This window comes from Podarcis bocagei, assembly GCF_964188305.1.
Source record: "Podarcis bocagei genome assembly, chromosome: 6".
NCBI classification, from domain to species: Eukaryota; Metazoa; Chordata; class Lepidosauria; order Squamata; family Lacertidae; genus Podarcis; species Podarcis bocagei.
The window spans coordinates 60,441,391-60,464,125 of NC_138130.1; the positions used below are offsets into that span (position 1 = coordinate 60,441,391).

General features: G+C 39.8%; 1 protein-coding gene across 2 annotated transcripts in view; it reads left to right on the forward strand.

Annotated features, from left to right (window-relative positions):
- NRIP1 (nuclear receptor interacting protein 1) overlaps positions 1-22,735 on the forward strand; it is an 84,530-nt gene that overhangs the window by 10,075 nt on the left and 51,720 nt on the right. The window contains exon 1 of one of the 2 annotated variants that reach the window (XM_081199617.1): positions 7,002-7,242. The exons of the other annotated variant lie outside the window; for it this stretch is intronic. The gene's annotated coding sequence lies outside the window, so the exon portion shown is untranslated. Of the gene's footprint in view, positions 1-7,001; positions 7,243-22,735 lie in introns of those variants that run through there. 2 annotated transcript variants of the gene reach the window in all.

The window sequence follows — 22,735 nt, forward strand, 5'->3', positions numbered from 1 at the left end:
AGACCGTCTGGCCCAGGAGATTTCCCCGATTTGAAATTTTTAACTATCTCTCTAATTTCCACTTCTTCTACCCTTGGCCACTCCTGGAGTTTATTGATTTTATTTTTAGTGGTCTCATTTCCTTTAAGTTCACTGTGTAGATTGTTAAATACAGATGTAAAGTATTGGGACCATTTGGATTCAGCAATTGGTGGTTGGATTAGTTGATTTTCGGCTTTAAATCCTCCGTACACTAGGTTCCAGAACGCTTTGTTGTTTTTACTCTGAATTGAGTCAAATAATTGTAGCCATTTTTGGGTTGCATATTTCTGTTTCTTTTCGGCCAGAATGTAATGGTATCAAAATTATAAACTACTGTGTATCTATCTGGTTTCAATATCACAGACACACAGACAGTATAGTTATTTGTAAACAAAAGGAAGGTTTAAATTAAAACCAAAAATAAGTAAAGCAAGCAAAAATCAAGTCATAAATTCACCCGAGCAGTCGTAAATAAAATCAAAGCCAAAAGTAATACTCTTCCATTTAATACACTGCAAGGGAAAGAAAAAACAAAACCAGGCTGATAAGTGTATTAATCGACACTGACGTGTGCTTTGTAGAATATTCAATCCTAGTCAAATAATTAGTTCACTTTTAGCTATTGGAAAATAATTTTTTTTTCTTTTAAAACTCCAATAAACGCTTTCATATTGTCATGTGGTTCAGACATCTCAAATAAACTTTTGAGTTATTTATACATCAAGTAAAATTAACATTGCATACTTTTTCTAAATATAAACCAAATAAACAGGCTGAATCAGGTCCTGGTAGATTTATGGCACTGAGAAGTTTTCTGACTCAAATGTTTCTGAAAACATCACTGGTTAGTGCAAAAAAAATTGTTACGTTTTTAACTTGTGAAGTTGGTCAGAGTTTGATAAAACTAATAATTTTCAGTTGTCAGCTAGAGTGACTCAGGACGACTATTTGTCTTCTATTTGAAAGAAGCCTCGATAGCAATCTCTCTCTCTCTCTCTCTCTCTCTCTCTCTCTCTCTCTCTCTCTCTATCTCTCCTCTCTCTATCTCTCTCTATCTCTCTTATTTGTTGTTGGTTAGTCATGTCCGACACTTCGTGACCCCATGGACCAGAGCACGCCAGGCACTCCTGTCTTCCACTGCCTCCTGTAGTTTGGTTAGACTCATGTTGGTAGCTTTGAGAACACTGTCCAACCATCTCATCCTCTGTCGTCCCCTTCTCCTTGTGCCCTCAATCTTTCCCATCATCAGGGTCTTTTCCAGGAAGTCTTCTCTTTTCATGAGGTGGTCAAAGTATTGCAGCCTCAGCTTCAGGATCTGTTCTTCCAGTGAGCACTGATTTTCTTAAGAATGGATATGTTTGATCTTCTTGCAGTCCATGGGACTCTCAAGAGTCTCTCTTGATTATACTATCTCCTAAATTTGCAAATGATCTCCCTGATATGGAATAAAATATATTGTCCTGTTAAGGAACAATGTAATTAGTATTGGTGAACCATAGCAGGGAAATTAAAACTTTTATAACACAATAGTGCTGCTGTAATCATTTTCATTAACGTATGCTGATATTATAAGGTTTGATAACTGGTGGAAGAAGGATATTAATTGTAAGTGAGGGTCTGCAACAAAATGTTGCAGTGTATCACTGCCTATAACTGGAATAGTCCAATTCAGGTTTCTAGCTGTGTGTTGGAATTCACACAGCTTTTTCTTTCCCACCCTTTTGAAACCTCATCTCCCTGTGCTATATAGCGCTAAAGAGCACAGGATTTCTATGGCTTCAACATGTGTAGGTCCTGAAAGTTCATAGGACCATTGTGTGTGTGTGTGTGTGTGTGTGTGTATTAAAATGCCTTTTTCTTTTAATTTACAAATTTATCTGCTTCTGTGAACCCAGGAAGTCCCACAAGTATGGAGAAACCACTAACTTGTTTTTGAGTGGCTTCATTTCACTTCCAAATTGATAGGCAACTTTCCAGCTAAGTTCCGCAGGGCAGGGATATTGTTGAAAGAAGCATATTGAAGTAGTTTAAACAACAGTACATTCTATTAAGTTGTGTTGTGTCTTTAGTTTAAGAATGCAACTCTTGCATCAGTGCCATTTCCCACTCTTCTAGAATTTTTATTGGGGGGGGGGGTCGTGTATGGAGGAGACCTATCATACTTGGGTAGACAAACATAACACTTCTGTTTTCTGCAGCTTGGTTGGCATTTAATATTTTGCAGCAAATTTTTAGTTTAACATATTTGAACTTGTACTAGATAGGGTTAATAGGTTGGCACAAAAGGTCAAATTATAAGGCATTAGGCTTAATTAAGGGAGAGCAGGAGTGGCAGGAGTATGTGACAGTTAAATGGGTTTCCCACAGACTAATGTCGGTTACAGTGCAACCATGCCTCAACTTAAGTGAGTTATTTTGTGGAAAGGGCAATAGTGATTAACAGTTTGACATGCTAGACATTTCTAGCCAATCCCATCTGTTTTAGAGGTTAAGAAAGCACACCTTTATGAGCTGATGGATTGATTTGTGTGCCTGTCTGCTAAAGATTAGAAGTCCAAGGCCAGTGCCGTAAATGTCAGTTAAAGAATGTTGCACTTTCTTTGTAGTTCTTTAACTCTCAACTGTTTTGTGCTGAGGCTAACTGCGGATATGCAGGTAGAATAAGAACCACACTTCTCAACCACCAGAGCAGGTGGTGTAAAGAGAACAGATCTGCTGTAGGTATATTTGCTAAAATTCTAAGAACATAAGAGCAGTGTCCCATCTAGTCCATAATCCTGTTCTCTCAGTGGCAAGATAGATATCAGTGGGAAGCCTTCTCATGTTGAACTTGTGCTGTTTTGTAGAAAATTTTTAAGGGCTTTTCTTAATACGGAAATAAGTTTCTTAGCGTCTGCATGCATGCACATGAATATTGATTTTTCTGATCTATTTAAAATGCTTTGTTGTGAAGGTAGCACTCTAAGCTTTCCAAAAACATAAACAACCCACCCTCTTTGGGTGCCTCCAAAGGAAAATGTCCTACGTTAGTATGCAAACGCTCACTTTGAGCTGCCAGGATGAGCTTGTAAGACTAGAGTGCATATGCTGCTTGCCCACCTACATGCCTATCGCTGCGTCCCCTTTTCAGTTCTTAAAGCATTGCCATTGAACTGAAATGCCTTCAAGAAGTGCCTTCAAGATGCTTCATTCTGCTGCTGCAACAGGCGCTTTAGCAAATTGCCTACACGCCTAGTATCATGTGGGGTGGGTGATAAGTGCTTTACGACATCGTAGTATACCACCAGCTAAACGTTGTGGTATGGCAGTATATCACTTGCTGGTGGCAGGTTGGGGGCTCTGTAAAACTGCTTGGCTGAGGAAAGGGCAGTGGTGCACTTTTCAGCCAAGCAGTTTAAAGAAGTGAGGGAGGAACAAGCTGTATCGGTGCCTTGCTGGTGCAGCTTGTTTCTCCGTCTGCTGCGGTATGAGGGGCTGACTGCGATGGTGATTTCACTGGTGAAACTGCCCCCGCTCCTGAGTCCCTCTGTCTCCAGCACCCAGCTCCAGCTTGTTTTTCCTTCAGTGCACTGGGCACTGGTAGCAGAGGGACTCAGGAGGCAGCGGTTCCACCTGCGATATACCACTGAGTGAAGCCATCATTGCGGTCTGCCCCTCATACCAGTCCTGGTGTGATATATTGATATACTGATATATTGCCCAGGCCTAGTAGCATCTTGAAAGCACTTCCTCTTAGGTGGTGATGGAAGAGGTTAACTGTGCAACAGAGGCATGTATGGAGAAATATCAAAGGGAATGGGGATGCTGAGAAATGGGGAAACTGGTGATAGGGCTAGAGTAGATAGGAAAGGGGAATGTGGATTCAGAGATGGTCAGAGGGATTGGAAGACAGTGGCCTGGCATTAATGCTAAGCAAAGCTATGGCTTAGTGTGAATAAGCTAGCATACAGATATACAGTTGAAAAAAATCATGTCTACCTTGCTCCTAAGCTGCTCCTGCTGCTACCAGGACCTAAACCATGCTTTGGCTTAGCATTACATATAAGCCTAGGCTCATGGTTTTTCATTCCGGATAGGCCATGAGGCTTGCTCTTGGCTTGTGGTTTGTTTGTGATTGGCAAACTAGGAGCCAGGGTTCAAACTTAATACCAGGCTACACACCTGTTAGTGGCTTCTGGTAGTGCAGCAGGAGCAGCGGAGCAAAGTATTTTCTAATAGTGCACCAGCATGCTAGCTCATTCACACTGCAATTATAGAATCATAGAATCATAGAGTTGGAATAGACCACAAGGGCCATCGAGTCCAACCCCCTGCCAAGCAGGAAACACCATCAGAGCACTCCTGACATATGGTTGTCAAGCCTCTGCTTAAAGACCTCCAAAGTAGGAGACTCCACCACACTCCTTGGCAGCAAATTCCACTGTCGAACAGCTCTTACTGTCAGGAAGTTCTTCCTAATGTTTAGGTGGAATCTTCTTTCTTGTAGTTTGGATCCATTGCTCTGTGTCCGCTTCTCTGGAGCAGCAGAAAACAACCTTTCTCCCTCCTCTATATGACATCCTTTTATATATTTGAACATGGCTATCATATCACCCCTTAACCTCCTCTTCTCCAGGCTAAACATGCCCAGCTCCTTTAGCCGTTCCTCATAAGGCATCGTTTCCAGGCCTTTGACCATTTTGGTTGCCCTCCTCTGGACACGTTCCAGTTTGTCAGTGTCCTTCTTGAACTGTGGTGCCCAGAACTGGACACAGTACTCCAGGTGAGGTCTGACCAGAGCAGAATACAGTGGCACTATTACTTCCCTTGATCTAGATGCTATACTCCTATTGATGCAGCCCAGAATTGCATTGGCTTTTTTAGCTGCCGCGTCACACTGTTGGCTCATGTCAAGTTTGTGGTCAACCAAGACTCCTAGATGCTTTTCACATGTACTGCTCTCAAGCCAGGTGTCACCCATCTTGTATTTGTGCCTCTCATTTTTTTTGCCCAAGTGCAATACTTTACATTTCTCCCTGTTAAAGTTCATCTTGTTTGTTTTGGCCCAGTTCTCTAATCTGTCAAGGTCGTTTTGAAGTGTGATCCTGTCCTCTGGGGTGTTAGCCACCCCTCCCAGTTTGGTGTCATCTGCAAATTTGATCAGGATGCCCTTGAGTCCATCATCCAAGTCGTTGATAAAGATGTTGAATAAGACCGGGCCCAAGACAGAACCCTGTGGCACCCCACTAGTCACTCTTCTCCAGGATGAAGAGGAACCATTGATGAGCACCCTTTGGGTTCGGTCAGTCAGCCAGTTACAAATCCACTGAGTGGTAGCATAGTCAAGACCGCATTTTACCAGCTTCTTTACAAGATATCATGGGGCACCTTGTCGAATGCCTTGCTGAAATCAAGGTAGGCTACATCCACTGCGTTCCCTTCATCTACCAGGCTTGTAATTCTGTCAAAAAACGAGATCAGGTTAGTCTGACATGACTTATTTTTCAGAAATCCATGCTGACTATTGGTGATCACAGCATTCCTTTCTAGGTGCTCACAGACTGTTTGCTTAATGATCTGCTCCAGAATCTTCCCTGGTATTGATGTCAGACTGACTGGGCGATAATTATTTGGGTCCTCTTATCATTATGTGACTTAGCATTATGTGCAAAAGGCCACAGAGAGATAGGGATCCAGAGGATGAATAAAAAAGAACTCACCTGGGTATACAGACCAAACAAAGAATCTGTTCTATACATGCTGTCATGTTCCTGTCCCTTTGTGTGTGCATACATGTGAGTGGACATGAGGGCATGTGCACTGGTATGAAAGTGTGCCTGGAAAGAAGTGTGGGTGTACGTGTACATGTTGTGTGCACACTCAAAGTTTCATCCCTTCTGCTTTCCCCTATACATTAACACTGCTGTTTGCTAGTCCTTCCCTATTTTATATATTTTCCAATGGGTTGGTTGATCTAGGGCCACATTTTTCAGGTCCATATATAGACTAGGTGGAGATTTAAATCTTCCAACTAATTACACATACTATTTCTGGTAATTTTAGCTTAGTGAATGACTCATGGTGCCATCTTTATTATTTATAAAGGGTGGGTGGATATTTGTAAAAGGTTGTATGCTGTCTGAATTTATCTTTAATTCAATCCTATTTATTATGTTACCATCTTCAGTCACATCATACTAAACCAGGGGTCAGCAACCTTTTTCAGCCGTGTGCCGGTCCACCATCCCTCAGACCATGTGGTGGACCGGACTATATTTTTTGGGGGGAAATGAACGAATTCCTATGCCCCACAAATAACCCAGAGATGCATTTTAAATAAAAGAGCACATTCTACTAATGTAAAAACACGCAGATTCCTGGACCTTCTGTGGGCCACATTGAGAAGGCGCTTGGGCCGCATCCAGTCCGCAGACCTTAGGTTGCCTACCCCTGTACTAAACAGTCTACTTGCCTCAAGAATTATGAAGTGACAGAAGGTAGATACTGATAGAAATGAGGGTGCAACAAAAAGCTACCAAAGAGCAAGATACTCTGTGATCTCGGTGTACCAGCTGCTTAACTACTGTGTCAGATGGATTCTTATGAGCTTAAAATAAAATAAGCAGTGCAACAAGTCACTGCATACCTTATCACTTATATGACTTGTAGACTTGAGAAAATAACATCTCTTCTACTGCAAGACTATTAATACACTACTGGGGTAATAAATGTGATTTTTTTTTATAATGTTCAAGGATTCTGCACAGTTAAGGGTGTTCATCCTAATTAAAATCAACCAAAGGTCAAATTATGCAATATTCTCTGGCTGCATTTGTGTGTTGTTCCAGAGCTTCAAAGATAGCAACAAACAGATATTATAAACAGATATCCATTTTAAGGTGGTCCTGTAAATATTGATTCCTGATGTCAGTGTCACGCTAGTTCTTTAAAATGGAAAAAGTATGTTGTAAAAATATGTATTTCAGCTAGGCCTGTAACTTTTATTTGATCAGCTGGTTGATATGAGTTTTATAAGTTTTTAAAAGTTTTGATTCCTTCCAAAGAATTTGCCTTGCTAATCTGACACCATCTTGAAGCACCAAGGATAGAATACAAAAGAGGCTTCTGGAATGGATCCATTTGCTCTCAATGCTAGGAGTAGCAGTTAAGACCTCAAACTGGCATTACGGACCACCAACCTATGTCATCAAAGAGAAGCAGGAGAAGGGTAGAATTGAAGAGGTGAGTTTGAGTGTGCAGCAGCGGCATGTAGCTACAAGAAGCTGCATGCATGAGAGCTCTTAAATGGTGCTGTTCATCCTTTGACCAATTAGCAACTTAGGGCAAGCCTTACTGCAGGACAAGTTTTTGAGAAAAAAGTGCAGCAGTGGCAAGGTTGCTGAGAAGGAAGAGGACATGTGAAGCCCAGTGTTTTTCAAGTCCTCAGTGTGAACGCAACAGGTAGCTGGAGCACAGTTCCTCTAGCTGTCCACTCAGGGGTGTTGAGTGAAACTCCCACATGAGAATAGTCATGCTGAATCAGATCAAAACTTCATCTAGTCCATCATTTTGCTCTTCATTCAGAGTGACCTAGGAGATATAGTTCTAGGAACCATAAGCAGGACATAAAGGCAATAGCCCTCTGTCTTTCTTGTTTCATGGCAAATGATACTCAGTGGCATATCACCTATGAATCTGGAGCTTCCATCATGACTCATAGCCATTAATAGACCTCTCCTCAATGAATCTGCAAGCCATCTCAGCCAGTGACCATCTTGTGACATCTTATGGCAGTGAATTCTATAAATGGAGTATGTATTATTTGAAAAGGCACTTCTTTGTGTGTGTACCCTAAATCTACTGCCAATCAATTTTACTGCATGACTCTGAATTTTGGTATTAGTTGTTTTTGCCCCTAAACTGGAAGAGCCCTGGGCATTGTAGTGTTTCCTTGTAATGAAAGTGTCCCAGTCCTCGAATTATTAATATTTCATTTTTTGTGTCTTTTCTAGCTCAAACATATCTTTTTGATATTGAAAGACCAGAACAGAACACAGTATTCCAAGTGTAGATGAACCATCTATTTTTATAAGGGCACCATGACACTAGAAATTTTAGTTTCACCCCTTCCTTAAAGATCCCTATCACAGAATTTGCTGTTTTTACAGCTGCTGCACACTGATGACATTTTCATTGAGCTATCCTTCATGACCTCAATTTATTTCCTCTTTAGTTTCTAACAGTTCAGACCCCACCTGTGTACATATGAAGTTAGTATTGTTTTATCCCAGCATGCGTCATGTTTATTTACATTGAACCAAATTTGCCATATTTATTTTTTTGCACATTTATCCAGTTTAGAGAGTTTTTTTTATCTTTTTTAGTTCCTGAAAAGAGAATTCCAGCTCTCAGGTACCATAGTGTTCACTGATGGTGATTTTTCTCTGTTCACACAGGGTTCTGCTATAGAGCCAGTACACCTGTCACTTTTTCTTTTCCTGTCCCTTAAAATATGTATATGTATTTAAGGTGCAATAGAGGATACCACAAAGTATGCAGTTGCTTTGGTGTACAATCCTAGTTTAATATTCTTGTGGTTGCATGCACAGCTGTATCACTGTGACAGCAGGATGTCTGGCCGCCTTGAGGTAATTTTTATTTGCTAAAGGGGAGCCAGATGAGTGGCTAATTAGAAGCCTAGATTAGGAAGAGGGAGGTAAATCAGCTTTTCAAACTGCAGGAGCCCTGTCAGAGAACAGTGGGGAAAGTAGTGAGAGTTTTATCACAAACACCTTTTTCAACCATTGTAACACTGATGGAATTAACTCCCACACACAACTTTTGAAAGTGCAACCGAAGTGATGAAACTGTGGTAACTTGGCTACCTTTCTAGATGCCTTGGTAGTGTTCAGATTTATAAATTTTTAACTGATTTGCAGGTAGGAGTAACTATACTGTGCCTTATTTGAACATTCTGGAAAACTATGGTGTACTAAAGAGAAGCCAATAAAGATGAATCACTTTTTTGATTAATTGAAAATATTGGAATGGATTACTTTTGATTGCTGTTTTTATTTTCATATTATTTATTTTTATAAATGGAAATTAATAAAATATAATGATAAACATATATAAGGGAATTATTAACCAAAGAAGAATTAAAACCATATTGAACTGAAAGGGAAAAGCTGAAATGCCTAATTGAAAGCAGGACTATCTACATACTGTATACTTCTACATGGGAACAATGATGACATTGTTGATACAGTAATTGGTCTGTGGTGTTGAATTTTACTGGATACCAATCAGTAAAACAAGATCCAAGTATAGTTAAAAGAGTCATTAATGAAAGGACCTGTGTGACCATATTGGATGTGAAAGAACTAGTAAATAGTGAGGTGGCTTATGCAGAATTAGGTATTTTGGTGCAGTAAAGGCCACCTGATACCCATATTTCAAACGTTCTGAGGACTGTCCCACATATTTAAAAAAAGAAAGGCTGGCTGTAGTGTTTTTATGCCTAAGACTTTATACAGTTTTACGGGAAAATAATGATTGCAAAATGGTACAAAAGGCATGAAGGCAATAGGATGCTTTACAGAACTCAGAGATTACTGGAACTACAAGTGGTGTATATTCCAGGCAAATTGCTTGAAAATACTTATGGAATTTGATGGAATGAGGAATAGGAATTCTGGGAATGTTGATTTTTCTGCTATAAATTTTATTTATCTAATTTAGAACTGAAGCTGAATTCATTTCATGTAACAGATTACAAGAGTTTGGCATTTATTTATTTATTTTTAAAAAGATGTTAGTGGTGGTTGGACAGAAAACCAGAAACTCCAGAAGAATGACATAAGGGCAATGCCCAATTAACAGAGTTCAATAATTTTAATCAATTAATTCACCCAATTAATTGATGAATATGACAGCCTTAATTTCAATATTTGCTGCTTCCGACAACTGATAGCACAGCAACTCTGCTTTATACATCAAATCCATATTTGTGTGCAGAAACAGCAAGCAATACTTCCTTTAAAAATGGGACGGGGAAGATAAGTGATAGTAGGCAGAATAGAAGTGAAGGCGGATAGCAGAAGCGTTTCATGCATCACGTGAGTAGGTGCAAGGAAGAAAGCATTTCTGGGATAATTGTAACCTAGTGGAGTTGCATGGTGTTGAGTAAACTTTATTCCATACTTAGTGTTTCCAGTGGTGTTAGTGCAGCAGCAAATATTAGAGATGCTGTGAACTGGAAAGTGGAAGAGGTAGCTGAGAATGAAGGAAGAAGCATACAAACCTGCAATATCTTCCGAACATGCAAGCCACGATTTGGCCATGAAATTTGAATTGGGCATATCAGTGTGAACCTGCTTCAGCCTTCTTTGACAATCTGGAGTGAAATTTATTTGGTTTTATAGCTAATGCTTGAAAATAAATACTTTAAGAGACGCTTACATGATAGTCTAACGAGTTGCCCGTTAGCAGATGCAGTAGGTTATGATAATTTGTAGCAGATATCCCTTAAGTACCGTACGTTACAGTACACAGTAGTAGCTTGTTAATGTTCTGCTGAGGAATTCATACGTATCAACAGAACTAAAGAGCTGAATCACATGAATATTGTGGTTTTTCTCAGGAATGTGCATTGATCAGAGAAAGAACAAGGTGATCCCTTACTTCAACATCCCTGTCTCAAAGCACTGTGACAGAATGCTCTGGTACAGTTATTCCCACAATTAGACATGGTGTCCACAAAATAACTCTTTCCCCATTTTGGAGTTTATCTTATATGGCAAGCTTGGGGGGAAATGTTAGAAATTTTGAAGACCTACTGTCTGCAGCATTTTTTAAAAAAACCTGAATCTCCAAATCTCTTAAGCAATTTGGAGGAATCCCACCTTGACTCAAACTGGTCCTGAATTTGTCTGAAGTGGCCTGCTTAGCTTTAGGATTTAGCACACTTTTCTTACTCAGTATACTAAACTAATATACTAATGAACTTGATTGTGCACTGTGTGTTCAGCAGATCTGACGTCCAGTAACCTTGTTTTTAAAGCATGCCTTCTAGCCTGCACTATTATCATATTCGCATAAAATATTCAGACTGCTGCATTGGTCGTTGGGTATTAAAAATTCTAATTTCTAGCACTTCTCATTTCAAGAAAGGAAAATCTATTATATAATTTTGCTATTAACATGTTTATTTTCTATCTAAGATGAAAAATGTAGACCTTTTTTTATTTGTTCATAATAATTTTGAAGAAGACACTTCCACAGCTGTATTGTATAAATTGCCCCTAATTATCTTTCTGTGTCTCCCTTACTTCTCCATAAGCTATGACCTTGTAGGCATTGACTTCAGTCTGGAACAATTTCAAAGTCATGTAAATGAATGTAATTAAGGTATTGCTTATTATCTTGCAGAGTTCAGAGGGAAGCACACTGGCTAGAAAGGTTTGTTTACTTAATACAGAAGGTCAGCTACAGTTAAATTTTACTGCCTAAAATGGTTTGGTAATGCTTTTATTTAGACAGAAATGTTTGGTAGTGCACATAATACATTTTTTTCACCTCAGTGCTATGACTTTTTTTATTTATTAAAGAATGTATTTGTATTCTTTAACATTCTTTTAGACCACTGAATCTATTTTCATGCTAAAACAACAAGAACCCAAGATACAATTTTTAACTCTTTATCCACTAAATGAATGCCTTTTGATGCAGTATATAAGAAGTTTTCCCCCTTTTTCTGTCATAGTTCCTAGGCAAACTTGTATGGCACATCATAACTGTCTAAATATGTTGGCTACCAAAGATGAACTTTTTAAATTAATTAAGAGCATTTTTTACCCTGCTCTACAACCAGAAAGGTTCCCATAGTAGTTTACATGCAGTCAATAAAAATAAGACAGTCCCTTCCTGCAGGGTCACAGTCTAATCAGTCAAATTCAGGTACCAATTCTTGCACAGTTGTTCTGATAATGACCAACTGGCATAGATCAGGGGTAGGAGATGCCTGATACATGTGATCTTTTGATAAAGCATATGCTTCTGATGGAATGGCTGCCTCCAGGTAACAGTTGAGGGACAGGAACCCTGGTTTCCAACCAGGGAATGATTTACCAGCGGTCTGTTTCTTACTTCCCATCAGATCTTTTAGTAAGGGACATGGAAGGGAAAAATCAGAACCTGATCTTTGTCTCGCAGCAGCAGGAGGATTCAAGGCCTCTGATTCCAAGAATGGTTAGAGAACAAGGACTAACTCAGGATGGTTCCTGTCCACACCCTGAATCAAGCTTTCGCCTGCTTTCCCCCTCACTGGGATTTTTAGGATAGCACAGGATAGCAGATAAACCAAGGTTTGGCTTAGTGTGTTGTCCAAACCTGGGTTTGTGAGCTGTAACCCTAATAAGAAGATATACCTTTATCACAAACCTGCATTTGAACAACATGCTAAGCCAAGCTGGGCTAGGCTGACCTAAAAGGCAGCTATCATCTCTTCCTTGGAAGCCAGCACATTTACTCTAAGCCATGGTTTGGCTTCTCATGACATGACATGCAAATGCAACTGTAGTTATGAAGGGGAAGACACAGTGAAATCTTTGGCAATTACATAAACATAATTATATACACAGGATTGCCATCCTAATTTATAAATGCCACTGTGTCAGACAGCACAACTGCTCTTGTATGAATTTACAAAGTGGTAGAAGACTATAATCAGGGAATGAGAAGGGGTGTGTATTGCAGTTGATGGGACTAGTATGTTGAGCCACTGATTACCTTTTCCTTCTATTCATTGTAGATGGATTAATTTTTCAATTCTTAGAGTGCTATCATACTATTCCAGGGATGAGATTCGAGCATGTGGCTTTTTTCTTCAGTAATCCTGATAGACTCTGTACTTAAATCTGCTATCAAATTACCATATGCATTCTTATTAAGAGGAATTAGGCCACACAGACACCTTCTGCCATAACTGAAACTACAAATGTGATGAAAAAGCTGACTTTGCAAAAGGAAGAAAAGAAGGGGAAAAACCACCCCCATACTTTGCTGATAAAGAGAAAACATTTACTATTCTCAGTTGTTTTATTGTATTCTTTTCCCTGGGGTCAGCAAATAGTTTTTCTTAAGTTGTCCCATATTTATGACTTTTTTGAATGCAAGATGATTGCAGTTGGTAAGGAGAACATCTTACTGAGGTTTTGTTTTGCATAATTGCATATCTATGCTAAGTAGCTTTATAGTAACATATATGTATGTGAGTGTCCATTGTCAACTTTGTTGATTTGCCACCTGTTTTAGTATATTGACCCTAGACAGGGGCCCACGTTAGGAACTGACCATTTATATAAATTAGACAAGACAAGCAGAAGAAAGTGAAACAAGGCTAAGAAAAGCAGAGGCCAGGGGCAATGAAGATACACTAAATATATTCATTTGACACAACTTCTCTTGCTAAAATAGAAGTCAAGACAACAAAACCATGCTAATAATAAAAACTACAGATTATTAATCAAACATTAGGTGAAGACAAGGTTTTCTTCACCTAATAGCAGGGCTAGAGGTCCAAGGATAATAAGTAGGAACAAATGATGTTTTTAGATTCTGTGTAAAATTTATCTGTCTTGGAATTTACAAGGTGGTAGGTTCAATACCTTTACAACTAATACTTGAAGTAATGGGAGTAACGCCTCCTGTTTCTGAACACGTATGTATAATTAAGTGACAATTTTAATAATGCTCGTCTATTATTGGTGAAGCTTTTGGACCCTTTTACCAGTTGTGTCCTGTTTTTGCTTTCCGGGTTTCTTATTCTTCGTTGAAGGCTGTCTTTGATGTTGAGCAAAAGGGCAAGTCATCATTAGCATTATGTTTGCATTTTCCTACCAAAAATGCACCCAAGAAGGTTCAGTTTTCTGCATCTCCTCTTACTTTTGCCACTTTTATTTCTGGCAGCGCCTTTTTATGACACTGTTTGTTCCCATATCACCTGCCTTACCTTTGTTTTCTCTTCTCACCTTCTCTCCGCTTCCCTTCTGCCTTTTTTCTTGAATATTCTTACTCCTTTATCTGTTGCCACTCTGTCCTCTTTCACAATCCTCTGTCACCAGCTGTCTTTTTCTCTCCCCCAACTTCTATCTTCTCTTTTCATATGTTCAATCTTTTATTTCTGTCACGTTCTACTTTCTTTCAGCTGCTATTGTTGACTACCCAGAGATATTCCTGGCTACTCTGTACATGTTCTGAACACAAACCGCTACAATTCCTTCTCCACCCTTCTCCATGTCCCCCAAATCTACTCTGCCACACATAGAGCTCATTCAGCACAGCTTTCCCCCCTTGTAGCTCACCAGAACACAAGCTGAAAAGTGCCATTGTTTGGCTTGATGAAGTGGGCATGCCGCCTGAAGAGAGGTCCTAAAATGGGAGGTGGGTGTATGTAAAGCAGAGAGGGGGAAATGGAAGCAGGGACACTTGAAGCATTATGAATTTTGCAACTGGAGAATGAGACCATGAATCAATCTCCATCCTCCTGAACTTTCTCCCTGACTCAGTCCTATTTCACTTGCCAGGAGCAGGGTCAGGTTAATGTGGCACCCCTGCTCCTTCCAACTCTCATCTCCTTCAGCCACCAGATTCTTGACATCATTTCTCTCTCTCTCATCTCTGCAAGGGGAGGCTCTGAGATAACCAAAGAGAAGCAGCACAAATTGAGCCTTCTCTGAAAGCAAGATGTGGCATGCCACGTGATGGCAACCGCTAGGCAACCAAATGACCACAACACAGCTGACCCTTCTGCATTCTAGTTCCCAGCATACTTCCATTCTGTGAGACCTCTAGAAATCCATAGAAATAGACTAGAAAGTGAGTAGTGTCCATATAGATAACCCACACTACAGACATAGCTATGGGAACATGGCACATGTGATTCACCAGAACTATGTATCTTATTGAAAAAGGTTCATCCCTTTCTCCTGCCACATGTATAAAACAAGTATATATTCAGAGGAATGTGTCTTAGACTAGAACACTGCATGTAGTACTCCTTTGGGCTGGTCAGGATTAGCTGGAATGCAACATGGTAGCAACAGCTTAGCTACGACTTACCTGATGTGGCCTCGCATTCTACCTGTGGATCCCAACCCAGTGGTTGAAGTCATATATACTACTGTAGAAGTTACAAGCGGATTGCTTGTTGTAGAATGCCCTTCTATGGGAAATCTTCCTGACCTGCGCTCTTAACACTTCTGGGCAAACAGTTGAAAGTTTGTTGGTTTTTATTCTGTCAAACTTTTAAAGTGTGTTAGTCCCTAATTTTCGCATATGTTGTAGTGGCTCGTGCTTGTTTGTGTTTTGTTAATAAATTTATTGTTTTGATCTATTGTATGTCATTCTGAAAACGAAGAGATTGAAAAGTAGCACAGTATTATGAATAAATGAATTAAGTTATAGTTTAACCAACATTATTCTCAGGGTTTGAAGGTAGTTGATTAGTTAACCTTAGTTAGAGAATCTAGGAAGCTTTAAATGTGTTTAATGTTGTTACATAAATACCATTCAGTCATCGTTTAAGATACAGGAAAATGATAGATTCAGGGCAGGAAGTGTTGGTAGTCCAGTGCACTACTCCTTGTCTCTTAAGCATCTTATGTCTCCAGTGCTTTATAATTCTAGCTCAGCCCTTGTATGACCACTTCCCTGACCACTAAAACATGCTGTGACAGTAATCTTGGAATGTTATGGCATACTCTGTGAGGCTCAACTAGTTCAAGTATTTTTATGTAAATGATAGGGTTTCAAGGATTTCCATTCATTAGCTAGAAAAAGAGATGGAATAAGAGGAGAGAAATAAAATTTGTATAGTTTAATTTTTGTAGAAAATAATTCAGCAGAAATAGCAACCTTATATACTGATCTAGGAGAAAGCCCTATTAAACAGAGAGCAAAGGAAGTACTAAGAGGTTCCCCTCTGCTTATCTCTGTACCAGGGAGGGTCTATAGGGAAGAAGGCAGGCTTGGTTTTTTTAGATATATGGGTACATATATCTTCTGAGTAAGCAGGATTGACCTGCAAACTTCAAAAGTGACTTCACAACAAAAATATGTAGCAAGATTTGAAAATTGCACTGGTAGATAAAGGCAAGTCACTTTATTTGTATCTTATCCATACTCAAGAATGGTTTATGACAAAAAGGCATGACAAAATAGCTGAATTCATCAGTAACACTTGTTTTCAGTAAATCTCCCTATAACAGACACCTCAAAAAAGTTATCATATTCCCTCCACCATTTACAAGTTTTCCACCACACAAAACCATGAAGAAAGCAAAGCTCATAGAATAATGGCATCTTGCAAAAAATTGCACAGTGGTACCTTGGGTTACAAACACTTCGGGTTACAAGCTCCACTAACCCGGAAGTAGTACCTCAGGTTGCAAACTTTGCCCCAGGATGAGAATGGAAATTGCGCGGCGTTGGTGGTGGCAGGCCCCATTAGCGAAAGCGCACCTGAGGTTAAGAACGGTTTCGGGGTTTTGTTTTTTTGGGGGTTTTTTTTAAAGAACGGTTTCGGGCTAAGAACGGACCTCCGGAATGAATTAAGTTCATAACCCGAGGTACCACTGTATGTCACTTTGAAAACTAATAGAAATAAGATGCATCTAATAAAGTGGACTCCAGCTCACAAAAGCTTGTGCTACATTAATCTGTTTGATTTTAAAGATTTTTTTGTTTTTACTTCAACCTCTCTGTATCCTAGGATCTTGCAAGAAACTCAAGTCTTTCTGTTCACCCCTGCAATTAAACTTAACATTTGCAGAAAACTACAATGAAGAAATAGATATGCTTTGTACCAGTTAGATATAAACGACCGGACCAGAAACAATTCAGAAGAGTTACTGAACTGGAAATTATTAGCGTTAAAGCAGGACCAGTATGGTAATTCGCTGCACAGAGATGGAGGGTGTTGAAATTCTGCAGTTCAGTTGTGATTGATAAATTGGATGTTTTGAAGACCCTAATAGTTCAAGACATAAGAGGTCAAGTGAGATGTGCAGCCTTCACATGCATAGTTATATCTGTCACAGTATGCCAGTTAATACATGGCTGGTTTAAACTTCAAAACTTCAGACTTTGAAAAACCCCTATAAATGTTTGGCGTTTAATTTTAAAATACTATGAAACTACTTTAAGTGTAGTCTTTAAGAATATTTATTTTAGCAATCTGTTTAAATTCTTAATGCATTCCCTCAAAAGGCACAGATATACTTCATAAGATGGCATGTTTACATTGCCATATAAGTAAGCAGTGACAAAAGTAGAGTAATCAGCAATTTTTAAAGTAATGCATTAAAATGACTTGGACGTCAGCTAAAATTCTTTACAGGGACTTGTTTAATCTGCCTTGAAACAGCAGTTCCAAACTCTTTGACAAGCTGTTTGAAAGGCTGTCTAATTTTCAGTGTGTAGCTTAAAAGAACTTGCATTATTTTTTCTGCTGAAGCGTTACTTTGCAACTACAGCAATACATAAAACAAGATTCTTTTGTGTGTGTATTGCTGTAGTTGCAAACTAGCAACAGTATACGTGACAGGCCTGGAGTAGCCAACATGTTGTAGTCCAGCAAATCTAGAGAACACCCATCCCTGGACTTGGGCCATGTTGGCTGGGGCTGATGGGAGCTGGAGTCCAGCAACATCTGGGGGGGCACCACTTCAGCCATCCCTATGGTAAATTACTTCATTTGTTCCATTCCCTACTTAATGGTATTCAGAATGGCAGTTAATGCAACCTAAGTGTGTATACTGTACATAAAAAGAATGTAGAATTATGACGGCAGACTCAGCCCCCACAATTTATGTGCATTCAGTAAGCTATGTGAACAGACAACAATGTTCACAAGCATGACGCGCATGGCTTTTTTATGAATAATAAAGAGACATACAAGAAATAATTTTTCCAGCAGATTGTAATTAAGATTGCCTCCCTAAAATTTCTTAGTTGGAAAGGAGACTTTGCCTAGATAGTAATCTGGGCAGAGGCTACAAAATAAATGGAAATGCCATGCACATACTGTGCCACTGCAAGTGATTTCCCTATGCACCATAGCACTGACATGCAATATTGTGTGTTTCTTTCTCTGGACCTGAACTCAAGAGTATACATGTTGACATATACTATGATTGTGTCATCTTTTCTTTATTTTTCTGATAATAGAGTAATAACCTTCACTGAATTAAAAGGGGTTGTGGTGGAATTACATATGGAGTTAATAGCTTGGTTGGTAGAGCATGAGACTCGTAATCTCAGGATCATGGGTTGGAGCCCCCCATGGGTTGGGCAAAAGGTTCCTGCATTGGAGGGGGTTGGACTGGATAACCCTTGTGGTCCCTTCCAACTCTGTGAGTCTGTCGTCTAAGATATGTTGAGAAATAGTCGCAAATTTGAAAAAGTATCATAGGTTTTGTGCCTGTAGAAATGCTGAGAGCACCTATTGTTGGAAAGCTATTGGGAATTAGATATCAGATCACCAACTGATATTTTACTACAATCAATATGAAATTGACCTGTGGAAACCATACACACACACATACTTACACTTGATCTCCACTTTCCCTGAAAACAGACTGACATGATCACATTATTTGAAACAGCAAAAGGTGTCTCAGCGTTGTTGTCTCACACTTGCTATTGCTTCAACTGTTCAAGTGTCATGCTCATGTGTAAATCGCATTCCTGACTTCGTTTTCCTGGTTTTGAAGATTTTGGATCCAAGGGACATAATAGGGATGCTGCTGATGTCCTGCCTGCCCCACTGCCTGACAGCTTACCCGGCAGAGTTTGTCTTGAAGAGTCCACACATGGCGGTCATGGTGACTCCCTGTTTGTGGAATGCTCTCCCCAGGGAGGCTCACCTGGGCGTTTGGCAGATTAACATTCTATGGCCTTTAAAATGTTTCTGTGGGAAGGGGATTATTGGTTTATTTTGCTTTTGTTTATGCCATATCATGTATTTTGTGTTTCATTTTGTACTTTTATGTTGTGAACTGCTCTGTGATCTTCGAATGAAGGGTGGTATACAAATTCACTAACTAACTAACTAACTAACTAGACTCCAGTATCCACATCAAGGCTATCACTATAGATCCATCTCAGAACTTCATAGCCTCCATGACAGCCATGGGGTTGCCTTAGTTCATTAAAATACAAATGCACGTGGCAGGACACACAAACTCAAACTGGTATTTGCTATAGATGGGCAAGGGGATCTGTTGGTTAAGGGGCTTGTAACAAGTTCATTTCCATGGATTGTCTGGTGAGGAAAAAATCCTAAAGGACTTGGGTCACTAATATTTGAAGGAACTCTTCCTTCCATACCATCCTGACCACACCTTAAGATCTGCAGGAGAGGCTTCATTTGTGGTCCACTGCTAGGAGAAGTTCAGGGAGTGGTGATATGTGAAAGGACCTCTGCAGCAGAGCTCCACCTATGGAATAGCCTTCCTTTGGAGGTGCAGATGATGATGTTGATGATGATTTTATTATTATTTATACCACACCCATCTGGTTTCCCCAGCCACTCTGGCAGCAACTGTAATGAGCCACTTTAAAACGATCCTTTTACCATGACATAGCTTTTTGTAATAATGAAACTGATTTCTGAAAAATTAAGGTGAAATATTTAATATGCTTGAGAAAATTCCTTTCTTTCTTGAATACTGCTATAAAATTTAATATTTTCAATACTTAATAATTGATGTAGTATCTGTCTCTCTTTTTAAAATGACATGTTTGCTTTGTGTCACTGTAGGTACGAAATATTCAGACTTCCCAATAGTTTCCAACTGTTGGAAGTTATATCAATAGTAGATGTTCTGCATCATTTTTCCAGGCAAACTGCACACCATGTAGCTCGCTTGTCTGTAAATTGAAGGAGTAAATCCAGCTGTAAACAACAAATGTGATAATTCAATTCATTTTAAAGGGGTCAATGCTTTCTGTTTCTAGTTATTCTGTTCACTTAAATGGGGAATATTTTTCATATACTTTATTTGGGAAATCAACAGTAATTTATGTGTGAGCCTTTTTAGGACACCAATGACATTATGCAATATAATTACAAAAATCCACCAAGCTCCACCACAATATGTCCCTCCAAACCTCCTTTCTTAAACTCCCAACTCTCCACAGGCCTCAAAGGTCAGGCAAAGGCTTGTGGGATCACAGTTGCAATGGCTCCTGGAATTTCTAGCCATTTCTCCGTTCTTTTGGTACCATTTTTGCAGTTTTCCCACTCTCTTTGGGCTGTTTTTGCCCTTGTTGCGGTAAAAGTTGATTTATTTAATTATTTCCCAGCGCTGCACATATATGCAGTCATGTCCAAATTGAACACACGTAAAATGCTTGTACTAGAAAAAGAAGTGGAATAGAGCAAAAAGTTCAATGCGAATGATCCAGTTTGGATGTAATGTTAAATTATAGTATAGAATTGTGTGGAAGAGCTGCAGTTATTAGTTTGATCAAACCATAGATTTGGCTTGTTTCAACAACCACAGCATGGCCACAATCCTATCCACACTTACCTAGGAGTAAATTCCATTGTGTTAAGTAGGACTTATTTTTTATTGTGCTTTCAAAGGATTAAAAAATATTTTACGCATTCCAAATCTTTTAAATATACAGTAGTACCTCTGGATGCGAACAGGATCTGTTCCGGAGCCCTGTTCGCACCCTGAAGCGAACGTAACACACGACTGCGCATGCGCGGGTCGCATTTTGCCACTTCTGCGCATGCGCATGGTGTCATTTTGAGTGTCTGTGCATGCGCGAGCGGCGAAACCCAGAAGTAACGCGTTCCATTACTTCCGGGTCGCTGCGGAGCACAACCCGAAAATGCTTAACCTGAAGCATATTCATCCCGAGGTATGACTGTATATCCATACAGCTCAATATATTGGTAACCCATGGTTTAACATTACAAGGGCAAGCTTCAGCGTGATTACCAACAGAATGGCCTTGCATTCCCTTCTCCCCCAATCCTTCTCAAGTGTGACTATGAGAATGTTGGAAGCATATTCTTCTATTTTGGATTAACCATAGTTTATCACTACATCCAGATGTTTAAATTTATTTACAGCCCCATAACACCATAACCCCATGGCAGCCATATAGTGAGTGGTTCCCATGGCACTTTCTCAAAATTCCAAATGTGCTCATCGGCTTGCAAGCATTGGTGACGCCTGTTTTAAAGCGTACATCACAATCCTACACATATTTACTGTTAAATAACTCCCAGTGGGCTCAGGGGCATGTAAATAGCAAAGGAGTGCAGCCTTAGTGTATTTGATTTTTTGTTAATACATAAACAACGAAAAACTAATTCGAACTAAATCAATTCATTAGATCACAGGAATAATATTGTAGTAATTATTCTCATAGAGGAATTCTCAGACTGCAGAATCAAATAACTATTTCTCTCAGTATGCGGTGAGATGCACATGAAGTTAGATGACCTTTTGAAACTCTTCTCTGTAACAGAAGTAGCTTGTCATGGAGCTGCTTGGGAAACATTAGTTCAAAACCAGCCTGAAATAGCAAAATAAATGGTTGGGTCCTAGTTACAAGAATTTTGCAGTTCTCTGTCTGTTTAAACTTTCTTTCATTCTGATTTGTTTCTTAGAATCTGCCCTGGTGTCGCATGAAAATCATCTGCTTCTTTTTTGTTAATTAGTTTTTAACATGTGGAACAGTTAGCATAGAATACACTGCTCGTTTAGTGACTTAGATTAGCCCTAGGGAACACATCCTTTTAGTTTGAAGCTGCTTTACTGGCAGCCAAGGGCATGCCTTGGAGTTGGTTAGGCTGGCCCTGCCAAGAGCCTAGATGGGTACAAAAATGGCGCCTCTGGCTTGGAATGGTTAGGAGCCTGCCCACGTGCTCCCCAGACCATTTCTCCATTGCTCTAGGCAGCTGGGTGAGGCTCACAGGCTCCTCCGGTTGCCTTGGTGGAGGAATCCAGTTGCTGTCATGGCCATCATAGTACCCCAGTCAGCTAGCAGAACTATTAGAAGTTTGAGCAGAGTGCCTAGTGGAGCTTGGATGGAAGACAGTAGTGTAGTCCCAGCAGCCTAAGCCACCAGCCCTTGAGAGTGTGCAGAAACCAGTACAGCCCAGAAGCGTAATTAAGCAGTATATTCAAAAGAACTATATGTAAAAAAGAAGGGAGAGAAGCAGCAGGTATAGAGCTCAGAATCAAAACTAAACACTATATCAGAATATTGGTCTACCTAATGCTACACTTAATCCAAATTAACATTGCAAAAATTACTCTCAGCCTTTGGTGCTGGCATCTTCTGGTATCAGATGCTGATGGGCTTAAGAGGGTCAAATGCAGCCTCACAACAGTCATTTATAAAAGAGTATCGGATCCAAGTGGGTTTAGGTTTACAAGTGGTTGTTGTTGTTTAGTCGTTTAGTCGTGTCCGACTCTTCGTGACCCCATGGACCAGAGCACACCAGGCACTTCTGTCCACTGCCTCCTGCAGCTTGGTCAAACTCATGTTGGTAGCTTTGAGAACACTGTCCAACCATCTCATCCTCTGTCATCCCCTTCTCCTTGAGCCCTCAATCTTTCCCAACATCAGGGTCTTTTCCAGGGAGTCTTCTCTTCTCATGAGGTGGCCAAAGTATTGGAGCCTCAGCTTCATGATCTGTCCTTCCAGT